This window comes from Tamandua tetradactyla, chromosome 13 (assembly GCF_023851605.1).
Source record: "Tamandua tetradactyla isolate mTamTet1 chromosome 13, mTamTet1.pri, whole genome shotgun sequence".
NCBI lineage: Eukaryota > Metazoa > Chordata > Mammalia > Pilosa > Myrmecophagidae > Tamandua > Tamandua tetradactyla.
The window spans coordinates 53,634,416-53,640,605 of NC_135339.1; the positions used below are offsets into that span (position 1 = coordinate 53,634,416).

Below are 6,190 nucleotides of genomic sequence, written 5' to 3' on the forward strand. Positions count from 1 at the left end.
AAAAGACCCACCTTGAATTCCATGTCTCCATGGAAGCAACCTAATTAAAAGATCCCACCCACAATAGGTGTGTACCCACGAGGTTGGATTAAAAGAGCATGGCTTTTTGGGGTACATAACAGTTTCAAACCAGCACAACAAGTAATCTCAATTGGTCCCATCTGTCAGGAACAACAACAACCCTCATAAAACATAAAAAATTGGACAAAGACTAAAAGCTAGATCTTTTATATATCCAGTGAGTTTTGTGATTCTGTATTTATATCCAACTCACTGATGAAAGTTATAAAACTAAAGCTATAAGCTCTTTATTTGTGTCTGTCTATATGTTAATGTGTACACGTAAGGTTATATATGTTATATATGTATGATATTTTCTACCTCTGAATGGCATTACTAAATTAATTCATAAAATTCCTTCAAAGAGGGTTATTCAAATTGTTTTAAGATAAATAAGTGCTATAGAAATGAAATACTCCTAAAATCGCAGGAGTTGAAAAAATTAAATGTGTAATATTTTTTTTTAAAAAAAGCACTCATAAAAAATAACCCCAAATATTTTAAAAATTCAAGTTCACATAATTTAGGTAAATCTTTGGCAAATGAGACTTTATTGTTGGTTTAATAAAAATAGCTATGTCTTCTGAGTTATCAGTGTTAGGTACAATACTAATATATATTTTTATTCTACTTCAGCTGTTCTTCCTAAACTTATACAAGTTTACTGATCAAATAAGCTAGTATTACATCTACTAGATATTTAAGATGACAAAAAAAGTAACTTTTCATTCAACCAAATTGAGACATTATTCTGATAAAGTTTATTTCAATAAGCGGTTGTGTTTTGTAGGATGTCAGTCAGCCCTAAGATAGATTCCAAGATCTTTTGATAACTTAAAACCTTAGACTTATGATAAATCATATATGAGAGGTATGAAACATGTGTTTTTGTTAAGAAAAAGAGAGTAGTTCCGTCCTAAAGTAAAATGACAGGGTGTTGCAATAAGAGAAAGAGGAAGGTGTAGGATAAAACATGAACAGATTAAAAAAGCCACAAAAACTTTACAGAAAAGGAATTTTATTTTTTGTGGTCAAAGCTGGGTAAAATTTAATGGATTTATTGATAAAACTTTTAAAAAGAGCTTTTGTAGCAAATAAGATGCTACAATAAGCAAATAAGAATTTTTTTTTTCAGTAAAAATGACAAAATCTTCTTGGATTATTGGTTTGTTCTTGATAAGAAATTGTGGAGTAATTGGCCTAGAACGAAGAGATTCTGTTTTATCAGAATAATTTCCGGTACTTTATGTTGATTTTATCATGCCCTTGATTAAGAGAATTATGTCCTTTCACTGTTAAAAGAACTAAGCTTGTTTTTGTTTTTGTTTTTTAATAATCAGGTTACTTCCTATAATATACGCTAAAAATTGTTTTGCACTTTGGTTAAATAGAGAGTCAAGTATTGTTTCACAGTGAAATATGATCCTCTTGACAACTTTTGACATTTTGCTTTCCCCAAATCAAATACTAAATGATGTATTTTTTTTTTCAAACAGTCTCTGGGATATTCCAGAGGGCCCCTAAAAACCACAAAGAATATATTCTTTGAACTTGTAAAAAGAGTGGTACTAGAAATAGGTTTATTTGATATGGTGTGAATTGCATTGAAAGTGTTGTTAAATTAAAAGAGATGCTTAACCTTTCTTAGGTAAAATTTGTATGGACAAAATATTACTAAATATTTCAGAAATTGTATAAAGTTCCTAGAGATTTGCCAATGCCCTCACTGTCCATATGAACCGGTGTTGCTTTGCCTGATGTTAGACAATAACAGTGTCATGACATCAGTCATAACTTCAATTACTCTTAAAAAATGTTACATACCACAAAAACAACGAAATTTCCTTGTCAGGTACATGGTTTTTATAATGAACTCTCATAAGATCTGTCACTTTTGTAAAAGGTTAGTAAGTTAACCACATCCACTTTAAATGTTTTGTCACCCACAATTTTTTTTTTTGTTTTCGTCTGATGCTTCTCTGAAGGTGCTTGTAGCCAGTTACAGGCCACACAGAGCTTCATTTTCAACATAAAAGGGACTGTCTCAAAGATACATGGAAAGACTATGCCTGGTACTCTGAAGCACAGGCTTCTAAAGGTATTGTTTAAAAAACTGAGTTCATACTATTGGACTAAGTTAAAATTTCCAGAACTCTAGCTTTTTTAGTGGAAAAGCTGATGAGTTCATGCAATTGCTAGTGTAAGATAAAGGTAGAACAGAATCAGTTACATAGGACTAAATGACCTAATAAAAGACAACTATAGACTTTGTTTAAAATGTTTCTGATGCTTTAATGTCTATTTTCTGGATATAAGCAACCCCTTCTTTCTCTTTTACTTTAAGCTATCTGTAACTCATATTTTTTTTCATTTTTGTTTTAAAATAATTTCAAACTTACAGGACAGTTGCAAAAATAATACCAATCTCTAACAATGAACTTCAACATGTCGCCCACTGAGATACCCGGTTCCACCAACCTTTAAGGTTTTGCCACATCTGCTGTACCTATCTGTCTGTCAACCTGTTTCTCTGTCCATCCATCCCTCCATCCCTCCATCCAACTTTCTATTTTCTAAACATTTGAGAATAGGTTATATACAGCATTCTCTTTGAATACTTAATATTTGTAACACACAATAATTTAATAGACCAATTTTGTAAACAAAAATGAAACATTTATCATTTTCCCCCTGTCTGATCCTTCCAGAATTTAGAAACTCTCAAATATTCTTATTTTCAAGGTAATGTAATTATTTGCATTGGTTAATTAAGAATCTGTCCTCCTTGTTAACAGGATAAAATGCATATTGGCTATATAACCAAGACTTTAAAGGAACTAAGGTTAACTTTATGGAGCCAATGCTTACAAAGCCATCTTGGAAAAACTGCCTGATACTGGCTTACAGGGTTCTTATAGGTGAATAAAGAAGATCAATTGCTGGCAGGCCCAGGAACCATACAATTTTTTAGGAGAACCTCAAGGAGAGAGGAATTCACCCAAATCTATAGGTACTACAGATTAAATTTGGTGGTGAGTTCTTGGCCTGCTTTTTATTCTGGAGAGGCTTTTAAAAGTTCAATCTAAAATTTCTCATAAAAACTTCCCACGAGGCAAACTTAAGGCTTGTATGGTAATTAGCATTCTGGCTGCATTTGTGTAAATAATCAGGCCCAATTTAATTAATCCAGCTTTATTTTATAATTAAGATAATCTTTCTTTGGGATTATCTTTGATCAAAAAGTAGGTGACTGTAGAGAGATTTTACACCTTTTTGCAAACTACAAGTAACTAATAGCTTTGTGATCTATTTGTAAATTGGACTAAATTCTGTCATCTTCCATATATTGTCAACCCTCACCAGTTTTTCAATTCTTACAGTTTCTTTCAATATTTGGTTATAACTTTCCAAACCAATGTTCCCAACTTCCCTTCTACCCTCTTGACTTGATGTCACTGACAACTGAAATCTGACTGCCTAATTCCTTATTGAGACTCTAGGTTGTTTTGTAGTTGTCCTTTCCCCCAGGACATAAAGGAGTACTTCGGGCTAAAAAGCCTGATGACTTGATAAATACCTTGAAGGATTCATGGTTTCAGCAGGCCATGTGTAAACTGGGTTTCTACCTGGACAAGTTGCTTCTGCGTCATTAAAGAAGTCTGGTAAAACACTCAGGTCATTCACACCCTCGGTCATGCACACCTTCGGTCATGCACACCTCTGGTCATGCACACCCCTGGTCATGCACACCCCTGGTCACGCACACCCCTGGTCACGCACACCCTTGGTCATGCACACCCTCAGTCACGCACACCCTTGGTCATGCACACCCTCGGTCACGCACACCCCTGGTCACGCACACCCCTGGTCACGCACACCCCTGGTCACGCACACCCTTGGTCATGCACACCCTCGGTCACGCACACCCTTGGTCATGCACACCCTCGGTCACGCACACCCCTGGTCACGCACACCCCTGGTCACGCACACCCCTGGTCACGCACACCCTTGGTCATGCACACCCTCAGTCACGCACACCCTTGGTCATGCACACCCTCGGTCACGCACACCCTCGGTCATGCACACCCCTGGTCACGCACACCCTTGGTCATGCACACCTGTGGTCATGCACACCCTCGGTCATGCACACCTTATATTGACTGTGGGCAACATCACTGAGCGCATCACATCTCAACTTTAGGAAACTCAAGGAGCAGCATTGCAAAATCAAACAATTTTCATCCACCAACCTCTTAGACTTTAATACAACTTTTTTATATTAGTGCTTTTCTTTTTCATTTTAGATATACCTTTTTGAAGACGTCTGACCCTAAAACAACTGACCTTTTGCCATCACCTCTCAATAAATAATTCAACTTGTTCTCCACCAACAAAAAAAGGTGCCCTAGCTTGATGTTTTTCATTGAACAAAAGGAAGAACTGACCGAGATTGTTTATTTCTTTCTTAACCAAGCTGCCAGCCTTGCTCCTTGCACTCCCCTACCCATTCTATCCTCAGCCCTGACTCCCTTGAAACTAATCTTGCAGCTGTGGGACTGCAGAGAAAAACATTCAGGTTGCAGGGGGGATAAAAGGGAAAAGGACAACTTCAGATACCAGCTATTCCACATTATCAGCAATGCCAAGACTCCCCACCTCTTTCCCAGATGGCCTAATGGTGCTTTCTCACTGTTCCTACCCTGACTATAAAACTCAATCAACCCCCCTGTCCTCTCCAGTATTGCGTTCTATCATTTCTTGCCTACCATGATAGCTACAAATAAAGTCTTCCTTGTTCGTTTAAACCTTGTCCGGTGCAGTTTTTTGACAGCATCTTAAAGCCCTGTACTTACACATTGGTTTAAAATGTTTAAGGCAACATTTTTCTAGGTCTCTTATGGAATGCGATGATACCACTACAATCTGACAAAATTGGATTTGGGAGAAATGTTGCCACAAGGAGTCATAAAGCAATTGATCCCGTTGTTCACTTCACCTTTCCTTTGCTCTTTGGCTGGCTGACTCCCCTCACTCTCGTGTCAAAGTGTGAAGGCCACTTCTTCAGAGTCGTCTTCTTGACTACCAATCTCAAACAGGTATCCCCACGGTCTTAATTTCTCAGCTGCTACGACACATCACACTCACTGGCCTGGCTTAAACAACGGAATTGTCTCACGGTTTTGGATGCTGAAGTCTCGTTTCATCCCGAGGTCGGGAGTCCTCGACTTCCCGGTTACGCAGCGATGTCCTCTCCTTCTTCTTCTGGGTTCCTGATGACTTCCAGGTCCTTCCCCTGAGATTTCTTCTTCTAAGTCCTCCAGTAGCAGGACAGAAGCCCATCCTGATTCAGTTGGCCACACCTTACCTAAAAATAATATCTTCAAAAGGTCCTAAGTACAATGCCCACAGAAATGGGAGTAAGATTAAATACATGCTTTTTCTGGGGCTCCTAACTCAATCTGCCATATCCACCACCCTCCCTCATTTACTAATTCATCAACTATTACTGAGTGCCTCCGAAGAGCCTGGATCCAAGAATCCATGTTTTTGTGGAGCTTATATGCATTGAACATTTATTAATGTGCCAGGCACCATGTTAAGAATTTTACTTGAATTTTCTCATGTAATTCTATGAGCTGAGGACTATTATTATCACCATTTTACAAATAAGAAAGCAGAGGCCCAAAGAGTTGAAGCAACCTGCTCATCAAGGTCACTCAGTAAGTAAAGGAAGCCCAGGAAGTCTGATTTCAGAGCATGGGCATCTAACACTTCATCTCGTACCACCCTGTTCTTTTCCTTTGTCTTCGTCATATGTCTCACATTTGTACTTTTATCTGTAACATGAAATTGAGTGAGATTTTTTCTGTTATCTTGGGATGGCTGCCAATGCCCAAAGGTGAGAAGAGAGGTGCTACGCATCCCATGTTTCTAACAATTGAAGTAGTAGAACTGGTTCTAAAACCGTAAACCCTGTCCCCAATCCAAGGTTTAGGCAGAGAAGGCTGAGTTGGAGAAGGGGGCAGGGATCCTTGGAGCCCTCAGATTGGGGGAGGTGCAGAGTTAGGGGCGAGAGTATTCCCTCATCCAAGCCAAGGCAGAGCTGAGGATATGCTAAGCAAATCAAATT

At 38.2% G+C, this 6,190-nt stretch overlaps 1 long non-coding RNA gene across 1 annotated transcript; it reads left to right on the plus strand.

The window, feature by feature from the left end:
• The first annotated feature begins 107 nt into the window (after positions 1 to 107).
• LOC143653153 (uncharacterized) lies at positions 108 to 4,465 on the plus strand. Its single transcript, XR_013161125.1, has 3 exons — positions 108 to 238; positions 2,046 to 2,158; positions 4,365 to 4,465. It is a non-coding gene; the product is annotated as an uncharacterized LOC143653153 (long non-coding RNA).
• The last annotated feature ends 1,725 nt before the right edge of the window (positions 4,466 to 6,190 follow it).